This window comes from Acipenser ruthenus, unplaced genomic scaffold (genome assembly GCF_902713425.1).
Source record: "Acipenser ruthenus unplaced genomic scaffold, fAciRut3.2 maternal haplotype, whole genome shotgun sequence".
Lineage (NCBI taxonomy): Eukaryota > Metazoa > Chordata > Actinopteri > Acipenseriformes > Acipenseridae > Acipenser > Acipenser ruthenus.
Window position 1 is genome coordinate 69 of NW_026707332.1, and position 22,995 is coordinate 23,063.

Sequence of the window (22,995 nt, forward strand, 5' to 3'; positions counted from 1 at the left end):
GCATCTTGTCCTCCAATGATAAAGGCGCATGCAAATATATACCGAGAGGCATTACGGGAATGCAATTTATAAATACTTATACTGAAAACTGAAGGAACCCATTACACCCAACAGACTGGAAAGTGCGATATGATAACAATGAAAATGTTATATTAGGAAAAGAGTGTTTCTTTAAATTGCAGATGTAGGCACCGTTTCTTTGAAAAATGTCTCTTGTGGACAGGTGACGACTCGCAATGTGTACAACTCATACTTACCTGGCAGGGGAGATACCATGATCATGAAGGTGGTTCACCCAGGGCGAGGCTCGGCCATTGCACTCCGGCTGTGCTGACCCCTGCGAATTCCCCAAATGCGGGAATCTCGACTGCATAATTTCTGGTAGTGGGGGACTGCGTTCGCGCTCTCCCCTGAAACTATGGTCAAAGACAGAAACAAACACGAACCCGTCGGAGGAAGGAACTCACTCACTCACTAGTTATTCAACAACTCTCCGGCAGGCGGCTTTGTCACACAGGGAGTCAGGTTTTCTTTAAAAGGAGCTCAATGTTTTTAGCTTTCTGACTGTCAAATAAATAGCTACGTGGTTCCTGCACATCTATTTCCATGTTTCGTTATTTTTTATTGACAAGACTAAAAGTAAAGACTCAGCAGTGTCTGTATCAAAGTTTTTATTTTTATTTTAAATAATTGGAAATCATTTTCGAGCTTATCAGTTTTATTTATTTAGTTGATGTTTTTTATTCAAAGCAACTTACAGATAAACTGTGCATCACAACTGCTGCTGCTGCTGCTGCTGCTGCTGCTGAGTCACTTACAATAGGACCTGGGTTTTACATCTCATTTGAAGGAAGGAGCACAAGGAGGTTAAGGGACTTGCTCAGGGACAGGGTCACACACAATGAGCCAGTGGCTGAGCTGGGATTGAACCAGGAACCTCCCGGTAACAAGAGCTTTTCTTTAACCACCTGACCACTAAGCCCCTTAAATCATATCTTGGCAGACAAACACTTTAATTAGACAACATAAAACCACATACAAGCAGATTTACAAGCAGGGCTGCAATCGCGTTCGCGCTCTCCCCTGATGTTATAGTCAAAGTTAAAAACACAGGTATTGAAAGCAATTAGCGATTATCTATATATCTCCAGCAGGTGGCTCTGTCAGACTGGGAATGAGATTTTGTTTTTTCTTTCGGAGCGTATAATGTTCTAGAAAGTACCAAAGTGTTTTATGTACATGTATTGTGAAGTGTTTCATCTTGAGAAGACAAAGTAACGAGTCAGCGGCACGTGTATCAAAGTTACAAAGTTGCTAATATTAAAGAAGACGAGGTTCAGCGGTACAGTTGTTTTTTTAAAACATAGTGTTTCAGTTCTGTACAGACGTTCTATGTCGTTATCCGTTATTGATTCAGCTTTATTTAGATGATTGCCTTTAAATTTCCCGTTCCTCTGAGATACGAATCTACCAGCTTTACATCTTTTTTTTTTTTTTAACGTATTCTCATTTTGTTGATCATTAATGCACATTTCTGTACTGTGGGTGTTGTCGAGCGATTGAAAACGAGACATTTTGTGTTTGAATTGAAAGTGATGGTCTCGAGGAGTCGAACAGGTCACAATAAGCCTTCATCCATGTATCATGTAACCACATGTATGCTGTCTCTAACTGGAGGAGAGGGACCCTTGCCGTACTGCTCAGCCTAAAGAACCACACGAGTTGTTTGAAAGGGGGATTTATTTTGTAGAATAAACATCAAATTGGTTTCAGGGCATACAGTCCTCCAACGGCAACACAGCTCAGTAGTACAGCTGAGATCCATTACAACACTGCTGCAGATTCAAACTAAAAGAGGGTAATATACAAAATGGATGCCTTTGAGAACTTAACACTTTCAATGCCAACGTGTGGCTACTACTTTGTGAACATACAATTTCGCAAGAATCTAATGGCACTTTTAACGCTGTTATATATATATATACACACACAGACACACGGGCCCGCACACGTGGAGCCCAGAGCTGCTTAAATGTTAACGTTTGTGACAAATTAGAGATCTGGAAATCCCTCCCCCAACCTGTCATTGCATGAATGATATTAACTTAATACTATGAAAGAGATAAACCAAGATTGTCGTTCGCTTACGGCCATACCACCTTGAGAACGCCCGATCTCGTCTGATCTCGGAAGCTAAGCAAGGTCGGGCCTGGTTAGTACTTGGATGGGAGACCGCCTGGGAATACCAGGTGCTGTAAGCTTTTCTTTCTGCAGCTTGACAGGGGGTGCTATTTCCCTTGTTATTTATGTTACTAACCTGGAAGCTGTAAGTCTAAACATCGTTTTCTTTTTTGGGTTTTTTTTTTGTCCCATTCCACACACGAACAAGTATTGTATCGGCCTTTACTGGTTTTGAAAACTGAGTTAGGACAGAAAGGGTTATCGTATTATATTCTAAGCCGAAACTACCAGTAGCGGTCCGATACAAACAAATGTGAACAGGGTTAAGACAAAAGTACTGACGAGTTTTGCTAGTTATGGTTAGTTTAATGAATTAAAAAAAGAAATAAAAGTTGATGAAGTACTTTTTATAGTAACAGAACGAGACATGTTTTAAAGCCACAAACTGCGTGTTTAGATTATTGTGCCAAACAAGAGAACAAAACGAGCATATCAACCAAGAACGGATTTAGTGACCCGTTCATTCGTTCGAGTTTATTTATATTATGTGTGACCTCAACAAATGTTTGACCAATGTTTTGCTTGCTTTCTTTTTGAAAGTCGTACATTTGTTACATTTTTTTTTATTTCGTTTACGCAGACGTGTATACAGACCCGTCGCTTCTTTTGCGGAACATCTCACATGCTGCTGCACGAATGACGTCGTCCTGTGTAAATCCTGGCATCTTGTCCTCCAATGATAAAGGCGCATGCAAATATATACCGAGAGGCATTACGGGAATGCAATTTATAAATACTTATACTGAAAACTGAAGGAACCCATTACACCCAACAGACTGGAAAGTGCGATATGATAACAATGAAAATGTTATATTAGGAAAAGAGTGTTTCTTTAAATTGCAGATGTAGGCACCGTTTCTTTGAAAAATGTCTCTTGTGGACGGGTGACGACTCGCAATGTGTACAACTCATACTTACCTGGCAGGGGAGATACCATGATCATGAAGGTGGTTCACCCAGGGCGAGGCTCGGCCATTGCACTCCGGCTGTGCTGACCCCTGCGAATTCCCCAAATGCGGGAATCTCGACTGCATAATTTCTGGTAGTGGGGGACTGCGTTCGCGCTCTCCCCTGAAACTATGGTCAAAGACAGAAACAAACACGAACCCGTCGGAGGAAGGAACTCACTCACTCACTAGTTATTCAACAACTCTCCGGCAGGCGGCTTCCTCACACAGGGAGTCAGGTTTTCTTTAAAAGGAGCTCAATGTTTTTAGCTTTCTGACTGTCAAATAAATAGCTACGTGGTTCCTGCACATCTATTTCCATGTTTCGTTATTTTTTATTGACAAGACTAAAAGTAAAGACTCAGCAGTGTCTGTATCAAAGTTTTTATTTTTATTTTAAATAATTGGAAATCATTTTCGAGCTTATCAGTTTTATTTATTTAGTTGATGTTTTTTATTCAGATAAACTGTGCATCACAACTGCTGCTGCTGCTGCTGCTGCTGCAGAGTCACTTACAATAGGACCTGGGTTTTACATCTCATTTGAAGGAAGGAGCACAAGGAGGTTAAGGGACTTGCTCAGGGACAGGGTCACACACAATGAGCCAGTGGCTGAGCTGGGATTGAACCAGGAACCTCCCGGTAACAAGAGCTTTTCTTTAACCACCTGACCACTAAGCCCCTTAAAACATATCTTGGCAGACAAACACTTTAATTAGACAACATAAAACCACATACAAGCAGATTTACAAGCAGGGCTGCAATCGCGTTCGCGCTCTCCCCTGATGTTATAGTCAAAGTTAAAAACACAGGTATTGAAAGCAATTAGCGATTATCTATATATCTCCAGCAGGTGGCTCTGTCAGACTGGGAATGAGATTTTGTTTTTTCTTTCGGAGCGTATAATGTTCTAGAAAGTACCAAAGTGTTTTATGTACATGTATTGTGAAGTGTTTCATCTTGAGAAGACAAAGTAACGAGTCAGCGGCACGTGTATCAAAGTTACAAAGTTGCTAATATTAAAGAAGACGAGGTTCAGCGGTACAGTTGTTTTTTTAAAACATAGTGTTTCAGTTCTGTACAGACGTTCTATGTCGTTATCCGTTATTGATTCAGCTTTATTTAGATGATTGCCTTTAAATTTCCCGTTCCTCTGAGATACGAATCTACCAGCTTTACATCTTTTTTTTTTTTTTTAACGTATTCTCATTTTGTTGATCATTAATGCACATTTCTGTACTGTGGGTGTTGTCGAGCGATTGAAAACGAGACATTTTGTGTTTGAATTGAAAGTGATGGTCTCGAGGAGTCGAACAGGTCACAATAAGCCTTCATCCATGTATCATGTAACCACATGTATGCTGTCTCTAACTGGAGGAGAGGGACCCTTGCCGTACTGCTCAGCCTAAAGAACCACACGAGTTGTTTGAAAGGGGGATTTATTTTGTAGAATAAACATCAAATTGGTTTCAGGGCATACAGTCCTCCAACGGCAACACAGCTCAGTAGTACAGCTGAGATCCATTACAACACTGCTGCAGATTCAAACTAAAAGAGGGTAATATACAAAATGGATGCCTTTGAGAACTTAACACTTTCAATGCCAACGTGTGGCTACTACTTTGTGAACATACAATTTCGCAAGAATCTAATGGCACTTTTAACGCTGTTATATATATATATACACACACAGACACACGGGCCCGCACACGTGGAGCCCAGAGCTGCTTAAATGTTAACGTTTGTGACAAATTAGAGATCTGGAAATCCCTCCCCCAACCTGTCATTGCATGAATGATATTAACTTAATACTATGAAAGAGATAAACCAAGATTGTCGTTCGCTTACGGCCATACCACCTTGAGAACGCCTGATCTCGTCTGATCTCGGAAGCTAAGCAAGGTCGGGCCTGGTTAGTACTTGGATGGGAGACCGCCTGGGAATACCAGGTGCTGTAAGCTTTTCTTTCTGCAGCTTGACAGGGGGTGCTATTTCCCTTGTTATTTATGTTACTAACCTGGAAGCTGTAAGTCTAAACATCGTTTTCTTTTTTGGGTTTTTTTTTTGTCCCATTCCACACACGAACAAGTATTGTATCGGCCTTTACTGGTTTTGAAAACTGAGTTAGGACAGAAAGGGTTATCGTATTATATTCTAAGCCGAAACTACCAGTAGCGGTCCGATACAAACAAATGTGAACAGGGTTAAGACAAAAGTACTGACGAGTTTTGCTAGTTATGGTTAGTTTAATGAATTAAAAAAAGAAATAAAAGTTGATGAAGTACTTTTTATAGTAACAGAACGAGACATGTTTTAAAGCCACAAACTGCGTGTTTAGATTATTGTGCCAAACAAGAGAACAAAACGAGCATATCAACCAAGAACGGATTTAGTGACCCGTTCATTCGTTCGAGTTTATTTATATTATGTGTGACCTCAACAAATGTTTGACCAATGTTTTGCTTGCTTTCTTTTTGAAAGTCGTACATTTGTTACATTTTTTTTTATTTCGTTTACGCAGACGTGTATACAGACCCGTCGCTTCTTTTGCGGAACATCTCACATGCTGCTGCACGAATGACGTCGTCCTGTGTAAATCCTGGCATCTTGTCCTCCAATGATAAAGGCGCATGCAAATATATACCGAGAGGCATTACGGGAATGCAATTTATAAATACTTATACTGAAAACTGAAGGAACCCATTACACCCAACAGACTGGAAAGTGCGATATGATAACAATGAAAATGTTATATTAGGAAAAGAGTGTTTCTTTAAATTGCAGATGTAGGCACCGTTTCTTTGAAAAATGTCTCTTGTGGACAGGTGACGACTCGCAATGTGTACAACTCATACTTACCTGGCAGGGGAGATACCATGATCATGAAGGTGGTTCACCCAGGGCGAGGCTCGGCCATTGCACTCCGGCTGTGCTGACCCCTGCGAATTCCCCAAATGCGGGAATCTCGACTGCATAATTTCTGGTAGTGGGGGACTGCGTTCGCGCTCTCCCCTGAAACTATGGTCAAAGACAGAAACAAACACGAACCCGTCGGAGGAAGGAACTCACTCACTCACTAGTTATTCAACAACTCTCCGGCAGGCGGCTTTGTCACACAGGGAGTCAGGTTTTCTTTAAAAGGAGCTCAATGTTTTTAGCTTTCTGACTGTCAAATAAATAGCTACGTGGTTCCTGCACATCTATTTCCATGTTTCGTTATTTTTTATTGACAAGACTAAAAGTAAAGACTCAGCAGTGTCTGTATCAAAGTTTTTATTTTTATTTTAAATAATTGGAAATCATTTTCGAGCTTATCAGTTTTATTTATTTAGTTGATGTTTTTTATTCAAAGCAACTTACAGATAAACTGTGCATCACAACTGCTGCTGCTGCTGCTGCTGCTGCTGCTGAGTCACTTACAATAGGACCTGGGTTTTACATCTCATTTGAAGGAAGGAGCACAAGGAGGTTAAGGGACTTGCTCAGGGACAGGGTCACACACAATGAGCCAGTGGCTGAGCTGGGATTGAACCAGGAACCTCCCGGTAACAAGAGCTTTTCTTTAACCACCTGACCACTAAGCCCCTTAAATCATATCTTGGCAGACAAACACTTTAATTAGACAACATAAAACCACATACAAGCAGATTTACAAGCAGGGCTGCAATCGCGTTCGCGCTCTCCCCTGATGTTATAGTCAAAGTTAAAAACACAGGTATTGAAAGCAATTAGCGATTATCTATATATCTCCAGCAGGTGGCTCTGTCAGACTGGGAATGAGATTTTGTTTTTTCTTTCGGAGCGTATAATGTTCTAGAAAGTACCAAAGTGTTTTATGTACATGTATTGTGAAGTGTTTCATCTTGAGAAGACAAAGTAACGAGTCAGCGGCACGTGTATCAAAGTTACAAAGTTGCTAATATTAAAGAAGACGAGGTTCAGCGGTACAGTTGTTTTTTTAAAACATAGTGTTTCAGTTCTGTACAGACGTTCTATGTCGTTATCCGTTATTGATTCAGCTTTATTTAGATGATTGCCTTTAAATTTCCCGTTCCTCTGAGATACGAATCTACCAGCTTTACATCTTTTTTTTTTTTTTAACGTATTCTCATTTTGTTGATCATTAATGCACATTTCTGTACTGTGGGTGTTGTCGAGCGATTGAAAACGAGACATTTTGTGTTTGAATTGAAAGTGATGGTCTCGAGGAGTCGAACAGGTCACAATAAGCCTTCATCCATGTATCATGTAACCACATGTATGCTGTCTCTAACTGGAGGAGAGGGACCCTTGCCGTACTGCTCAGCCTAAAGAACCACACGAGTTGTTTGAAAGGGGGATTTATTTTGTAGAATAAACATCAAATTGGTTTCAGGGCATACAGTCCTCCAACGGCAACACAGCTCAGTAGTACAGCTGAGATCCATTACAACACTGCTGCAGATTCAAACTAAAAGAGGGTAATATACAAAATGGATGCCTTTGAGAACTTAACACTTTCAATGCCAACGTGTGGCTACTACTTTGTGAACATACAATTTCGCAAGAATCTAATGGCACTTTTAACGCTGTTATATATATATATACACACACAGACACACGGGCCCGCACACGTGGAGCCCAGAGCTGCTTAAATGTTAACGTTTGTGACAAATTAGAGATCTGGAAATCCCTCCCCCAACCTGTCATTGCATGAATGATATTAACTTAATACTATGAAAGAGATAAACCAAGATTGTCGTTCGCTTACGGCCATACCACCTTGAGAACGCCCGATCTCGTCTGATCTCGGAAGCTAAGCAAGGTCGGGCCTGGTTAGTACTTGGATGGGAGACCGCCTGGGAATACCAGGTGCTGTAAGCTTTTCTTTCTGCAGCTTGACAGGGGGTGCTATTTCCCTTGTTATTTATGTTACTAACCTGGAAGCTGTAAGTCTAAACATCGTTTTCTTTTTTGGGTTTTTTTTTTGTCCCATTCCACACACGAACAAGTATTGTATCGGCCTTTACTGGTTTTGAAAACTGAGTTAGGACAGAAAGGGTTATCGTATTATATTCTAAGCCGAAACTACCAGTAGCGGTCCGATACAAACAAATGTGAACAGGGTTAAGACAAAAGTACTGACGAGTTTTGCTAGTTATGGTTAGTTTAATGAATTAAAAAAAGAAATAAAAGTTGATGAAGTACTTTTTATAGTAACAGAACGAGACATGTTTTAAAGCCACAAACTGCGTGTTTAGATTATTGTGCCAAACAAGAGAACAAAACGAGCATATCAACCAAGAACGGATTTAGTGACCCGTTCATTCGTTCGAGTTTATTTATATTATGTGTGACCTCAACAAATGTTTGACCAATGTTTTGCTTGCTTTCTTTTTGAAAGTCGTACATTTGTTACATTTTTTTTTATTTCGTTTACGCAGACGTGTATACAGACCCGTCGCTTCTTTTGCGGAACATCTCACATGCTGCTGCACGAATGACGTCGTCCTGTGTAAATCCTGGCATCTTGTCCTCCAATGATAAAGGCGCATGCAAATATATACCGAGAGGCATTACGGGAATGCAATTTATAAATACTTATACTGAAAACTGAAGGAACCCATTACACCCAACAGACTGGAAAGTGCGATATGATAACAATGAAAATGTTATATTAGGAAAAGAGTGTTTCTTTAAATTGCAGATGTAGGCACCGTTTCTTTGAAAAATGTCTCTTGTGGACGGGTGACGACTCGCAATGTGTACAACTCATACTTACCTGGCAGGGGAGATACCATGATCATGAAGGTGGTTCACCCAGGGCGAGGCTCGGCCATTGCACTCCGGCTGTGCTGACCCCTGCGAATTCCCCAAATGCGGGAATCTCGACTGCATAATTTCTGGTAGTGGGGGACTGCGTTCGCGCTCTCCCCTGAAACTATGGTCAAAGACAGAAACAAACACGAACCCGTCGGAGGAAGGAACTCACTCACTCACTAGTTATTCAACAACTCTCCGGCAGGCGGCTTCGTCACACAGGGAGTCAGGTTTTCTTTAAAAGGAGCTCAATGTTTTTAGCTTTCTGACTGTCAAATAAATAGCTACGTGGTTCCTGCACATCTATTTCCATGTTTCGTTATTTTTTATTGACAAGACTAAAAGTAAAGACTCAGCAGTGTCTGTATCAAAGTTTTTATTTTTATTTTAAATAATTGGAAATCATTTTCGAGCTTATCAGTTTTATTTATTTAGTTGATGTTTTTTATTCAGATAAACTGTGCATCACAACTGCTGCTGCTGCTGCTGCTGCTGCAGAGTCACTTACAATAGGACCTGGGTTTTACATCTCATTTGAAGGAAGGAGCACAAGGAGGTTAAGGGACTTGCTCAGGGACAGGGTCACACACAATGAGCCAGTGGCTGAGCTGGGATTGAACCAGGAACCTCCCGGTAACAAGAGCTTTTCTTTAACCACCTGACCACTAAGCCCCTTAAAACATATCTTGGCAGACAAACACTTTAATTAGACAACATAAAACCACATACAAGCAGATTTACAAGCAGGGCTGCAATCGCGTTCGCGCTCTCCCCTGATGTTATAGTCAAAGTTAAAAACACAGGTATTGAAAGCAATTAGCGATTATCTATATATCTCCAGCAGGTGGCTCTGTCAGACTGGGAATGAGATTTTGTTTTTTCTTTCGGAGCGTATAATGTTCTAGAAAGTACCAAAGTGTTTTATGTACATGTATTGTGAAGTGTTTCATCTTGAGAAGACAAAGTAACGAGTCAGCGGCACGTGTATCAAAGTTACAAAGTTGCTAATATTAAAGAAGACGAGGTTCAGCGGTACAGTTGTTTTTTTAAAACATAGTGTTTCAGTTCTGTACAGACGTTCTATGTCGTTATCCGTTATTGATTCAGCTTTATTTAGATGATTGCCTTTAAATTTCCCGTTCCTCTGAGATACGAATCTACCAGCTTTACATCTTTTTTTTTTTTTTAACGTATTCTCATTTTGTTGATCATTAATGCACATTTCTGTACTGTGGGTGTTGTCGAGCGATTGAAAACGAGACATTTTGTGTTTGAATTGAAAGTGATGGTCTCGAGGAGTCGAACAGGTCACAATAAGCCTTCATCCATGTATCATGTAACCACATGTATGCTGTCTCTAACTGGAGGAGAGGGACCCTTGCCGTACTGCTCAGCCTAAAGAACCACACGAGTTGTTTGAAAGGGGGATTTATTTTGTAGAATAAACATCAAATTGGTTTCAGGGCATACAGTCCTCCAACGGCAACACAGCTCAGTAGTACAGCTGAGATCCATTACAACACTGCTGCAGATTCAAACTAAAAGAGGGTAATATACAAAATGGATGCCTTTGAGAACTTAACACTTTCAATGCCAACGTGTGGCTACTACTTTGTGAACATACAATTTCGCAAGAATCTAATGGCACTTTTAACGCTGTTATATATATATATACACACACAGACACACGGGCCCGCACACGTGGAGCCCAGAGCTGCTTAAATGTTAACGTTTGTGACAAATTAGAGATCTGGAAATCCCTCCCCCAACCTGTCATTGCATGAATGATATTAACTTAATACTATGAAAGAGATAAACCAAGATTGTCGTTCGCTTACGGCCATACCACCTTGAGAACGCCTGATCTCGTCTGATCTCGGAAGCTAAGCAAGGTCGGGCCTGGTTAGTACTTGGATGGGAGACCGCCTGGGAATACCAGGTGCTGTAAGCTTTTCTTTCTGCAGCTTGACAGGGGGTGCTATTTCCCTTGTTATTTATGTTACTAACCTGGAAGCTGTAAGTCTAAACATCGTTTTCTTTTTTGGGTTTTTTTTTTGTCCCATTCCACACACGAACAAGTATTGTATCGGCCTTTACTGGTTTTGAAAACTGAGTTAGGACAGAAAGGGTTATCGTATTATATTCTAAGCCGAAACTACCAGTAGCGGTCCGATACAAACAAATGTGAACAGGGTTAAGACAAAAGTACTGACGAGTTTTGCTAGTTATGGTTAGTTTAATGAATTAAAAAAAGAAATAAAAGTTGATGAAGTACTTTTTATAGTAACAGAACGAGACATGTTTTAAAGCCACAAACTGCGTGTTTAGATTATTGTGCCAAACAAGAGAACAAAACGAGCATATCAACCAAGAACGGATTTAGTGACCCGTTCATTCGTTCGAGTTTATTTATATTATGTGTGACCTCAACAAATGTTTGACCAATGTTTTGCTTGCTTTCTTTTTGAAAGTCGTACATTTGTTACATTTTTTTTTATTTCGTTTACGCAGACGTGTATACAGACCCGTCGCTTCTTTTGCGGAACATCTCACATGCTGCTGCACGAATGACGTCGTCCTGTGTAAATCCTGGCATCTTGTCCTCCAATGATAAAGGCGCATGCAAATATATACCGAGAGGCATTACGGGAATGCAATTTATAAATACTTATACTGAAAACTGAAGGAACCCATTACACCCAACAGACTGGAAAGTGCGATATGATAACAATGAAAATGTTATATTAGGAAAAGAGTGTTTCTTTAAATTGCAGATGTAGGCACCGTTTCTTTGAAAAATGTCTCTTGTGGACAGGTGACGACTCGCAATGTGTACAACTCATACTTACCTGGCAGGGGAGATACCATGATCATGAAGGTGGTTCACCCAGGGCGAGGCTCGGCCATTGCACTCCGGCTGTGCTGACCCCTGCGAATTCCCCAAATGCGGGAATCTCGACTGCATAATTTCTGGTAGTGGGGGACTGCGTTCGCGCTCTCCCCTGAAACTATGGTCAAAGACAGAAACAAACACGAACCCGTCGGAGGAAGGAACTCACTCACTCACTAGTTATTCAACAACTCTCCGGCAGGCGGCTTTGTCACACAGGGAGTCAGGTTTTCTTTAAAAGGAGCTCAATGTTTTTAGCTTTCTGACTGTCAAATAAATAGCTACGTGGTTCCTGCACATCTATTTCCATGTTTCGTTATTTTTTATTGACAAGACTAAAAGTAAAGACTCAGCAGTGTCTGTATCAAAGTTTTTATTTTTATTTTAAATAATTGGAAATCATTTTCGAGCTTATCAGTTTTATTTATTTAGTTGATGTTTTTTATTCAAAGCAACTTACAGATAAACTGTGCATCACAACTGCTGCTGCTGCTGCTGCTGCTGCTGCTGAGTCACTTACAATAGGACCTGGGTTTTACATCTCATTTGAAGGAAGGAGCACAAGGAGGTTAAGGGACTTGCTCAGGGACAGGGTCACACACAATGAGCCAGTGGCTGAGCTGGGATTGAACCAGGAACCTCCCGGTAACAAGAGCTTTTCTTTAACCACCTGACCACTAAGCCCCTTAAATCATATCTTGGCAGACAAACACTTTAATTAGACAACATAAAACCACATACAAGCAGATTTACAAGCAGGGCTGCAATCGCGTTCGCGCTCTCCCCTGATGTTATAGTCAAAGTTAAAAACACAGGTATTGAAAGCAATTAGCGATTATCTATATATCTCCAGCAGGTGGCTCTGTCAGACTGGGAATGAGATTTTGTTTTTTCTTTCGGAGCGTATAATGTTCTAGAAAGTACCAAAGTGTTTTATGTACATGTATTGTGAAGTGTTTCATCTTGAGAAGACAAAGTAACGAGTCAGCGGCACGTGTATCAAAGTTACAAAGTTGCTAATATTAAAGAAGACGAGGTTCAGCGGTACAGTTGTTTTTTTAAAACATAGTGTTTCAGTTCTGTACAGACGTTCTATGTCGTTATCCGTTATTGATTCAGCTTTATTTAGATGATTGCCTTTAAATTTCCCGTTCCTCTGAGATACGAATCTACCAGCTTTACATCTTTTTTTTTTTTTTAACGTATTCTCATTTTGTTGATCATTAATGCACATTTCTGTACTGTGGGTGTTGTCGAGCGATTGAAAACGAGACATTTTGTGTTTGAATTGAAAGTGATGGTCTCGAGGAGTCGAACAGGTCACAATAAGCCTTCATCCATGTATCATGTAACCACATGTATGCTGTCTCTAACTGGAGGAGAGGGACCCTTGCCGTACTGCTCAGCCTAAAGAACCACACGAGTTGTTTGAAAGGGGGATTTATTTTGTAGAATAAACATCAAATTGGTTTCAGGGCATACAGTCCTCCAACGGCAACACAGCTCAGTAGTACAGCTGAGATCCATTACAACACTGCTGCAGATTCAAACTAAAAGAGGGTAATATACAAAATGGATGCCTTTGAGAACTTAACACTTTCAATGCCAACGTGTGGCTACTACTTTGTGAACATACAATTTCGCAAGAATCTAATGGCACTTTTAACGCTGTTATATATATATATACACACACAGACACACGGGCCCGCACACGTGGAGCCCAGAGCTGCTTAAATGTTAACGTTTGTGACAAATTAGAGATCTGGAAATCCCTCCCCCAACCTGTCATTGCATGAATGATATTAACTTAATACTATGAAAGAGATAAACCAAGATTGTCGTTCGCTTACGGCCATACCACCTTGAGAACGCCCGATCTCGTCTGATCTCGGAAGCTAAGCAAGGTCGGGCCTGGTTAGTACTTGGATGGGAGACCGCCTGGGAATACCAGGTGCTGTAAGCTTTTCTTTCTGCAGCTTGACAGGGGGCGCTATTTCCCTTGTTATTTATGTTACTAACCTGGAAGCTGTAAGTCTAAACATCGTTTTCTTTTTTGGGTTTTTTTTTTGTCCCATTCCACACACGAACAAGTATTGTATCGGCCTTTACTGGTTTTGAAAACTGAGTTAGGACAGAAAGGGTTATCGTATTATATTCTAAGCCGAAACTACCAGTAGCGGTCCGATACAAACAAATGTGAACAGGGTTAAGACAAAAGTACTGACGAGTTTTGCTAGTTATGGTTAGTTTAATGAATTAAAAAAAGAAATAAAAGTTGATGAAGTACTTTTTATAGTAACAGAACGAGACATGTTTTAAAGCCACAAACTGCGTGTTTAGATTATTGTGCCAAACAAGAGAACAAAACGAGCATATCAACCAAGAACGGATTTAGTGACCCGTTCATTCGTTCGAGTTTATTTATATTATGTGTGACCTCAACAAATGTTTGACCAATGTTTTGCTTGCTTTCTTTTTGAAAGTCGTACATTTGTTACATTTTTTTTTATTTCGTTTACGCAGACGTGTATACAGACCCGTCGCTTCTTTTGCGGAACATCTCACATGCTGCTGCACGAATGACGTCGTCCTGTGTAAATCCTGGCATCTTGTCCTCCAATGATAAAGGCGCATGCAAATATATACCGAGAGGCATTACGGGAATGCAATTTATAAATACTTATACTGAAAACTGAAGGAACCCATTACACCCAACAGACTGGAAAGTGCGATATGATAACAATGAAAATGTTATATTAGGAAAAGAGTGTTTCTTTAAATTGCAGATGTAGGCACCGTTTCTTTGAAAAATGTCTCTTGTGGACGGGTGACGACTCGCAATGTGTACAACTCATACTTACCTGGCAGGGGAGATACCATGATCATGAAGGTGGTTCACCCAGGGCGAGGCTCGGCCATTGCACTCCGGCTGTGCTGACCCCTGCGAATTCCCCAAATGCGGGAATCTCGACTGCATAATTTCTGGTAGTGGGGGACTGCGTTCGCGCTCTCCCCTGAAACTATGGTCAAAGACAGAAACAAACACGAACCCGTCGGAGGAAGGAACTCACTCACTCACTAGTTATTCAACAACTCTCCGGCAGGCGGCTTCGTCACACAGGGAGTCAGGTTTTCTTTAAAAGGAGCTCAATGTTTTTAGCTTTCTGACTGTCAAATAAATAGCTACGTGGTTCCTGCACATCTATTTCCATGTTTCGTTATTTTTTATTGACAAGACTAAAAGTAAAGACTCAGCAGTGTCTGTATCAAAGTTTTTATTTTTATTTTAAATAATTGGAAATCATTTTCGAGCTTATCAGTTTTATTTATTTAGTTGATGTTTTTTATTCAGATAAACTGTGCATCACAACTGCTGCTGCTGCTGCTGCTGCTGCTGCTGAGTCACTTACAATAGGACCTGGGTTTTACATCTCATTTGAAGGAAGGAGCACAAGGAGGTTAAGGGACTTGCTCAGGGACAGGGTCACACACAATGAGCCAGTGGCTGAGCTGGGATTGAACCAGGAACCTCCCGGTAACAAGAGCTTTTCTTTAACCACCTGACCACTAAGCCCCTTAAATCATATCTTGGCAGACAAACACTTTAATTAGACAACATAAAACCACATACAAGCAGATTTACAAGCAGGGCTGCAATCGCGTTCGCGCTCTCCCCTGATGTTATAGTCAAAGTTAAAAACACAGGTATTGAAAGCAATTAGCGATTATCTATATATCTCCAGCAGGTGGCTCTGTCAGACTGGGAATGAGATTTTGTTTTTTCTTTCGGAGCGTATAATGTTCTAGAAAGTACCAAAGTGTTTTATGTACATGTATTGTGAAGTGTTTCATCTTGAGAAGACAAAGTAACGAGTCAGCGGCACGTGTATCAAAGTTACAAAGTTGCTAATATTAAAGAAGACGAGGTTCAGCGGTACAGTTGTTTTTTTAAAACAGTGTTTCAGTTCTGTACAGACGTTCTATGTCGTTATCCGTTATTGATTCAGCTTTATTTAGATGATTGCCTTTAAATTTCCCGTTCCTCTGAGATACGAATCTACCAGCTTTACATCTTTTTTTTTTTTTTAACGTATTCTCATTTTGTTGATCATTAATGCACATTTCTGTACTGTGGGTGTTGTCGAGCGATTGAAAACGAGACATTTTGTGTTTGAATTGAAAGTGATGGTCTCGAGGAGTCGAACAGGTCACAATAAGCCTTCATCCATGTATCATGTAACCACATGTATGCTGTCTCTAACTGGAGGAGAGGGACCCTTGCCGTACTGCTCAGCCTAAAGAACCACACGAGTTGTTTGAAAGGGGGATTTATTTTGTAGAATAAACATCAAATTGGTTTCAGGGCATACAGTCCTCCAACGGCAACACAGCTCAGTAGTACAGCTGAGATCCATTACAACACTGCTGCAGATTCAAACTAAAAGAGGGTAATATACAAAATGGATGCCTTTGAGAACTTAACACTTTCAATGCCAACGTGTGGCTACTACTTTGTGAACATACAATTTCGCAAGAATCTAATGGCACTTTTAACGCTGTTATATATATATATACACACACAGACACACGGGCCCGCACACGTGGAGCCCAGAGCTGCTTAAATGTTAACGTTTGTGACAAATTAGAGATCTGGAAATCCCTCCCCCAACCTGTCATTGCATGAATGATATTAACTTAATACTATGAAAGAGATAAACCAAGATTGTCGTTCGCTTACGGCCATACCACCTTGAGAACGCCCGATCTCGTCTGATCTCGGAAGCTAAGCAAGGTCGGGCCTGGTTAGTACTTGGATGGGAGACCGCCTGGGAATACCAGGTGCTGTAAGCTTTTCTTTCTGCAGCTTGACAGGGGGCGCTATTTCCCTTGTTATTTATGTTACTAACCTGGAAGCTGTAAGTCTAAACATCGTTTTCTTTTTTGGGTTTTTTTTTTGTCCCATTCCACACACGAACAAGTATTGTATCGGCCTTTACTGGTTTTGAAAACTGAGTTAGGACAGAAAGGGTTATCGTATTATATTCTAAGCCGAAACTACCAGTAGCGGTCCGATACAAACAAATGTGAACAGGGTTAAGACAAAAGTACTGACGAGTTTTGCTAGTTATGGTTAGTTTAATGAATTAAAAAAAGAAATAAAAGTTGATGAAGTACTTTTTATAGTAACAGAACGAGACATGTTTTAAAGCCACAAACTGCGTGTTTAGATTATTGTGCCAAACAAGAGAACAAAACGAGCATATCAACCAAGAACGGATTTAGTGACCCGTTCATTCGTTCGAGTTTATTTATATTATGTGTGACCTTAACAAATGTTTGACCAATGTTTTGCTTGCTTTCTTTTTGAAAGTCGTACATTTGTTACATTTTTTTTTATTTCGTTTACGCAGACGTGTATACAGACCCGTCGCTTCTTTTGCGGAACATCTCACATGCTGCTGCACGAATGACGTCGTCCTGTGTAAATCCTGGCATCTTGTCCTCCAATGATAAAGGCGCATGCAAATATATACCGAGAGGCATTACGGGAATGCAATTTATAAATACTTATACTGAAAACTGAAGGAACCCATTACACCCAACAGACTGGAAAGTGCGATATGATAACAATGAAAATGTTATATTAGGAAAAGAGTGTTTCTTTAAATTGCAGATGTAGGCACCGTTTCTTTGAAAAATGTCTCTTGTGGACGGGTGACGACTCGCAATGTGTACAACTCATACTTACCTGGCAGGGGAGATACCATGATCATGAAGGTGGTTCACCCAGGGCGAGGCTCGGCCATTGCACTCCGGCTGTGCTGACCCCTGCGAATTCCCCAAATGCGGGAATCTCGACTGCATAATTTCTGGTAGTGGGGGACTGCGTTCGCGCTCTCCCCTGAAACTATGGTCAAAGACAGAAACAAACACGAACCCGTCGGAGGAAGGAACTCACTCACTCACTAGTTATTCAACAACTCTCCGGCAGGCGGCTTCGTCACACAGGGAGTCAGGTTTTCTTTAAAAGGAGCTCAATGTTTTTAGCTTTCTGACTGTCAAATAAATAGCTACGTGGTTCCTGCACATCTATTTCCATGTTTCGTTATTTTTTATTGACAAGACTAAAAGTAAAGACTCAGCAGTGTCTGTATCAAAGTTTTTATTTTTATTTTAAATAATTGGAAATCATTTTCGAGCTTATCAGTTTTATTTATTTAGTTGATGTTTTTTATTCAGATAAACTGTGCATCACAACTGCTGCTGCTGCTGCTGCTGCTGCAGAGTCACTTACAATAGGACCTGGGTTTTACATCTCATTTGAAGGAAGGAGCACAAGGAGGTTAAGGGACTTGCTCAGGGACAGGGTCACACACAATGAGCCAGTGGCTGAGCTGGGATTGAACCAGGAACCTCCCGGTAACAAGAGCTTTTCTTTAACCACCTGACCACTAAGCCCCTTAAAACATATCTTGGCAGACAAACACTTTAATTAGACAACATAAAACCACATACAAGCAGATTTACAAGCAGGGCTGCAATCGCGTTCGCGCTCTCCCCTGATGTTATAGTCAAAGTTAAAAACACAGGTATTGAAAGCAATTAGCGATTATCTATATATCTCCAGCAGGTGGCTCTGTCAGACTGGGAATGAGATTTTGTTTTTTCTTTCGGAGCGTATAATGTTCTAGAAAGTACCAAAGTGTTTTATGTACATGTATTGTGAAGTGTTTCATCTTGAGAAGACAAAGTAACGAGTCAGCGGCACGTGTATCAAAGTTACAAAGTTGCTAATATTAAAGAAGACGAGGTTCAGCGGTACAGTTGTTTTTTTAAAACATAGTGTTTCAGTTCTGTACAGACGTTCTATGTCGTTATCCGTTATTGATTCAGCTTTATTTAGATGATTGCCTTTAAATTTCCCGTTCCTCTGAGATACGAATCTACCAGCTTTACATCTTTTTTTTTTTTTTAACGTATTCTCATTTTGTTGATCATTAATGCACATTTCTGTACTGTGGGTGTTGTCGAGCGATTGAAAACGAGACATTTTGTGTTTGAATTGAAAGTGATGGTCTCGAGGAGTCGAACAGGTCACAATAAGCCTTCATCCATGTATCATGTAACCACATGTATGCTGTCTCTAACTGGAGGAGAGGGACCCTTGCCGTACTGCTCAGCCTAAAGAACCACACGAGTTGTTTGAAAGGGGGATTTATTTTGTAGAATAAACATCAAATTGGTTTCAGGGCATACAGTCCTCCAACGGCAACACAGCTCAGTAGTACAGCTGAGATCCATTACAACACTGCTGCAGATTCAAACTAAAAGAGGGTAATATACAAAATGGATGCCTTTGAGAACTTAACACTTTCAATGCCAACGTGTGGCTACTACTTTGTGAACATACAATTTCGCAAGAATCTAATGGCACTTTTAACGCTGTTATATATATATATACACACACAGACACACGGGCCCGCACACGTGGAGCCCAGAGCTGCTTAAATGTTAACGTTTGTGACAAATTAGAGATCTGGAAATCCCTCCCCCAACCTGTCATTGCATGAATGATATTAACTTAATACTATGAAAGAGATAAACCAAGATTGTCGTTCGCTTACGGCCATACCACCTTGAGAACGCCCGATCTCGTCTGATCTCGGAAGCTAAGCAAGGTCGGGCCTGGTTAGTACTTGGATGGGAGACCGCCTGGGAATACCAGGTGCTGTAAGCTTTTCTTTCTGCAGCTTGACAGGGGGTGCTATTTCCCTTGTTATTTATGTTACTAACCTGGAAGCTGTAAGTCTAAACATCGTTTTCTTTTTTGGGTTTTTTTTTTGTCCCATTCCACACACGAACAAGTATTGTATCGGCCTTTACTGGTTTTGAAAACTGAGTTAGGACAGAAAGGGTTATCGTATTATATTCTAAGCCGAAACTACCAGTAGCGGTCCGATACAAACAAATGTGAACAGGGTTAAGACAAAAGTACTGACGAGTTTTGCTAGTTATGGTTAGTTTAATGAATTAAAAAAAGAAATAAAAGTTGATGAAGTACTTTTTATAGTAACAGAACGAGACATGTTTTAAAGCCACAAACTGCGTGTTTAGATTATTGTGCCAAACAAGAGAACAAAACGAGCATATCAACCAAGAACGGATTTAGTGACCCGTTCATTCGTTCGAGTTTATTTATATTATGTGTGACCTCAACAAATGTTTGACCAATGTTTTGCTTGCTTTCTTTTTGAAAGTCGTACATTTGTTACATTTTTTTTTATTTCGTTTACGCAGACGTGTATACAGACCCGTCGCTTCTTTTGCGGAACATCTCACATGCTGCTGCACGAATGACGTCGTCCTGTGTAAATCCTGGCATCTTGTCCTCCAATGATAAAGGCGCATGCAAATATATACCGAGAGGCATTACGGGAATGCAATTTATAAATACTTATACTGAAAACTGAAGGAACCCATTACACCCAACAGACTGGAAAGTGCGATATGATAACAATGAAAATGTTATATTAGGAAAAGAGTGTTTCTTTAAATTGCAGATGTAGGCACCGTTTCTTTGAAAAATGTCTCTTGTGGACGGGTGACGACTCGCAATGTGTACAACTCATACTTACCTGGCAGGGGAGATACCATGATCATGAAGGTGGTTCACCCAGGGCGAGGCTCGGCCATTGCACTCCGGCTGTGCTGACCCCTGCGAATTCCCCAAATGCGGGAATCTCGACTGCATAATTTCTGGTAGTGGGGGACTGCGTTCGCGCTCTCCCCTGAAACTATGGTCAAAGACAGAAACAAACACGAACCCGTCGGAGGAAGGAACTCACTCACTCACTAGTTATTCAACAACTCTCCGGCAGGCGGCTTCGTCACACAGGGAGTCAGGTTTTCTTTAAAAGGAGCTCAATGTTTTTAGCTTTCTGACTGTCAAATAAATAGCTACGTGGTTCCTGCACATCTATTTCCATGTTTCGTTATTTTTTATTGACAAGACTAAAAGTAAAGACTCAGCAGTGTCTGTATCAAAGTTTTTATTTTTATTTTAAATAATTGGAAATCATTTTCGAGCTTATCAGTTTTATTTATTTAGTTGATGTTTTTTATTCAAAGCAACTTACAGATAAACTGTGCATCACAACTGCTGCTGCTGCTGCTGCTGCTGCTGCTGAGTCACTTACAATAGGACCTGGGTTTTACATCTCATTTGAAGGAAGGAGCACAAGGAGGTTAAGGGACTTGCTCAGGGACAGGGTCACACACAATGAGCCAGTGGCTGAGCTGGGATTGAACCAGGAACCTCCCGGTAACAAGAGCTTTTCTTTAACCACCTGACCACTAAGCCCCTTAAATCATATCTTGGCAGACAAACACTTTAATTAGACAACATAAAACCACATACAAGCAGATTTACAAGCAGGGCTGCAATCGCGTTCGCGCTCTCCCCTGATGTTATAGTCAAAGTTAAAAACACAGGTATTGAAAGCAATTAGCGATTATCTATATATCTCCAGCAGGTGGCTCTGTCAGACTGGGAATGAGATTTTGTTTTTTCTTTCGGAGCGTATAATGTTCTAGAAAGTACCAAAGTGTTTTATGTACATGTATTGTGAAGTGTTTCATCTTGAGAAGACAAAGTAACGAGTCAGCGGCACGTGTATCAAAGTTACAAAGTTGCTAATATTAAAGAAGACGAGGTTCAGCGGTACAGTTGTTTTTTTAAAACATAGTGTTTCAGTTCTGTACAGACGTTCTATGTCGTTATCCGTTATTGATTCAGCTTTATTTAGATGATTGCCTTTAAATTTCCCGTTCCTCTGAGATACGAATCTACCAGCTTTACATCTTTTTTTTTTTTTTTAACGTATTCTCATTTTGTTGATCATTAATGCACATTTCTGTACTGTGGGTGTTGTCGAGCGATTGAAAACGAGACATTTTGTGTTTGAATTGAAAGTGATGGTCTCGAGGAGTCGAACAGGTCACAATAAGCCTTCATCCATGTATCATGTAACCACATGTATGCTGTCTCTAACTGGAGGAGAGGGACCCTTGCCGTACTGCTCAGCCTAAAGAACCACACGAGTTGTTTGAAAGGGGGATTTATTTTGTAGAATAAACATCAAATTGGTTTCAGGGCATACAGTCCTCCAACGGCAACACAGCTCAGTAGTACAGCTGAGATCCATTACAACACTGCTGCAGATTCAAACTAAAAGAGGGTAATATACAAAATGGATGCCTTTGAGAACTTAACACTTTCAATGCCAACGTGTGGCTACTACTTTGTGAACATACAATTTCGCAAGAATCTAATGGCACTTTTAACGCTGTTATATATATATATACACACACAGACACACGGGCCCGCACACGTGGAGCCCAGAGCTGCTTAAATGTTAACGTTTGTGACAAATTAGAGATCTGGAAATCCCTCCCCCAACCTGTCATTGCATGAATGATATTAACTTAATACTATGAAAGAGATAAACCAAGATTGTCGTTCGCTTACGGCCATACCACCTTGAGAACGCCCGATCTCGTCTGATCTCGGAAGCTAAGCAAGGTCGGGCCTGGTTAGTACTTGGATGGGAGACCGCCTGGGAATACCAGGTGCTGTAAGCTTTTCTTTCTGCAGCTTGACAGGGGGTGCTATTTCCCTTGTTATTTATGTTACTAACCTGGAAGCTGTAAGTCTAAACATCGTTTTCTTTTTTGGGTTTTTTTTTTTGTCCCATTCCACACACGAACAAGTATTGTATCGGCCTTTACTGGTTTTGAAAACTGAGTTAGGACAGAAAGGGTTATCGTATTATATTCTAAGCCGAAACTACCAGTAGCGGTCCGATACAAACAAATGTGAACAGGGTTAAGACAAAAGTACTGACGAGTTTTGCTAGTTATGGTTAGTTTAATGAATTAAAAAAAGAAATAAAAGTTGATGAAGTACTTTTTATAGTAACAGAACGAGACATGTTTTAAAGCCACAAACTGCGTGTTTAGATTATTGTGCCAAACAAGAGAACAAAACGAGCATATCAACCAAGAACGGATTTAGTGACCCGTTCATTCGTTCGAGTTTATTTATATTATGTGTGACCT

The 22,995-nt window shown here is 40.6% G+C and overlaps 16 non-coding genes across 16 annotated transcripts; all 16 read left to right on the forward strand.

The window, feature by feature from the left end:
* The first annotated feature begins 249 nt into the window (after positions 1–249).
* LOC131725402 (U1 spliceosomal RNA) lies at positions 250–413 on the forward strand. The gene has a single exon (XR_009320608.1). It is a non-coding gene; the product is annotated as a U1 spliceosomal RNA (small nuclear RNA).
* A 1,729-nt stretch (positions 414–2,142) lies between these two features.
* LOC131725395 (5S ribosomal RNA) lies at positions 2,143–2,261 on the forward strand. The gene has a single exon (XR_009320602.1). It is a non-coding gene; the product is annotated as a 5S ribosomal RNA (ribosomal RNA).
* An 890-nt stretch (positions 2,262–3,151) lies between these two features.
* Positions 3,152–3,315, forward strand: LOC131725403 (U1 spliceosomal RNA). Its single transcript, XR_009320609.1, has one exon. It is a non-coding gene; the product is annotated as a U1 spliceosomal RNA (small nuclear RNA).
* Positions 3,316–5,030: 1,715 nt separating this feature from the next.
* On the forward strand, positions 5,031–5,149 carry LOC131725398 (5S ribosomal RNA). The gene has a single exon (XR_009320605.1). It is a non-coding gene; the product is annotated as a 5S ribosomal RNA (ribosomal RNA).
* Positions 5,150–6,039: 890 nt separating this feature from the next.
* Positions 6,040–6,203, forward strand: LOC131725404 (U1 spliceosomal RNA). The gene has a single exon (XR_009320610.1). It is a non-coding gene; the product is annotated as a U1 spliceosomal RNA (small nuclear RNA).
* A 1,729-nt stretch (positions 6,204–7,932) lies between these two features.
* On the forward strand, positions 7,933–8,051 carry LOC131725406 (5S ribosomal RNA). The gene has a single exon (XR_009320612.1). It is a non-coding gene; the product is annotated as a 5S ribosomal RNA (ribosomal RNA).
* An 890-nt stretch (positions 8,052–8,941) lies between these two features.
* Positions 8,942–9,105, forward strand: LOC131725405 (U1 spliceosomal RNA). The gene has a single exon (XR_009320611.1). It is a non-coding gene; the product is annotated as a U1 spliceosomal RNA (small nuclear RNA).
* Positions 9,106–10,819: 1,714 nt separating this feature from the next.
* On the forward strand, positions 10,820–10,938 carry LOC131725399 (5S ribosomal RNA). Its single transcript, XR_009320606.1, has one exon. It is a non-coding gene; the product is annotated as a 5S ribosomal RNA (ribosomal RNA).
* Positions 10,939–11,828: 890 nt separating this feature from the next.
* Positions 11,829–11,992, forward strand: LOC131725407 (U1 spliceosomal RNA). The gene has a single exon (XR_009320613.1). It is a non-coding gene; the product is annotated as a U1 spliceosomal RNA (small nuclear RNA).
* A 1,729-nt stretch (positions 11,993–13,721) lies between these two features.
* Positions 13,722–13,840, forward strand: LOC131725412 (5S ribosomal RNA). The gene has a single exon (XR_009320618.1). It is a non-coding gene; the product is annotated as a 5S ribosomal RNA (ribosomal RNA).
* Positions 13,841–14,730: 890 nt separating this feature from the next.
* LOC131725408 (U1 spliceosomal RNA) lies at positions 14,731–14,894 on the forward strand. Its single transcript, XR_009320614.1, has one exon. It is a non-coding gene; the product is annotated as a U1 spliceosomal RNA (small nuclear RNA).
* Positions 14,895–16,609: 1,715 nt separating this feature from the next.
* LOC131725413 (5S ribosomal RNA) lies at positions 16,610–16,728 on the forward strand. Its single transcript, XR_009320619.1, has one exon. It is a non-coding gene; the product is annotated as a 5S ribosomal RNA (ribosomal RNA).
* Positions 16,729–17,618: 890 nt separating this feature from the next.
* Positions 17,619–17,782, forward strand: LOC131725409 (U1 spliceosomal RNA). Its single transcript, XR_009320615.1, has one exon. It is a non-coding gene; the product is annotated as a U1 spliceosomal RNA (small nuclear RNA).
* A 1,714-nt stretch (positions 17,783–19,496) lies between these two features.
* LOC131725414 (5S ribosomal RNA) lies at positions 19,497–19,615 on the forward strand. The gene has a single exon (XR_009320620.1). It is a non-coding gene; the product is annotated as a 5S ribosomal RNA (ribosomal RNA).
* Positions 19,616–20,505: 890 nt separating this feature from the next.
* On the forward strand, positions 20,506–20,669 carry LOC131725410 (U1 spliceosomal RNA). The gene has a single exon (XR_009320616.1). It is a non-coding gene; the product is annotated as a U1 spliceosomal RNA (small nuclear RNA).
* Positions 20,670–22,399: 1,730 nt separating this feature from the next.
* On the forward strand, positions 22,400–22,518 carry LOC131725396 (5S ribosomal RNA). Its single transcript, XR_009320603.1, has one exon. It is a non-coding gene; the product is annotated as a 5S ribosomal RNA (ribosomal RNA).
* Positions 22,519–22,995: the final 477 nt, after the last annotated feature.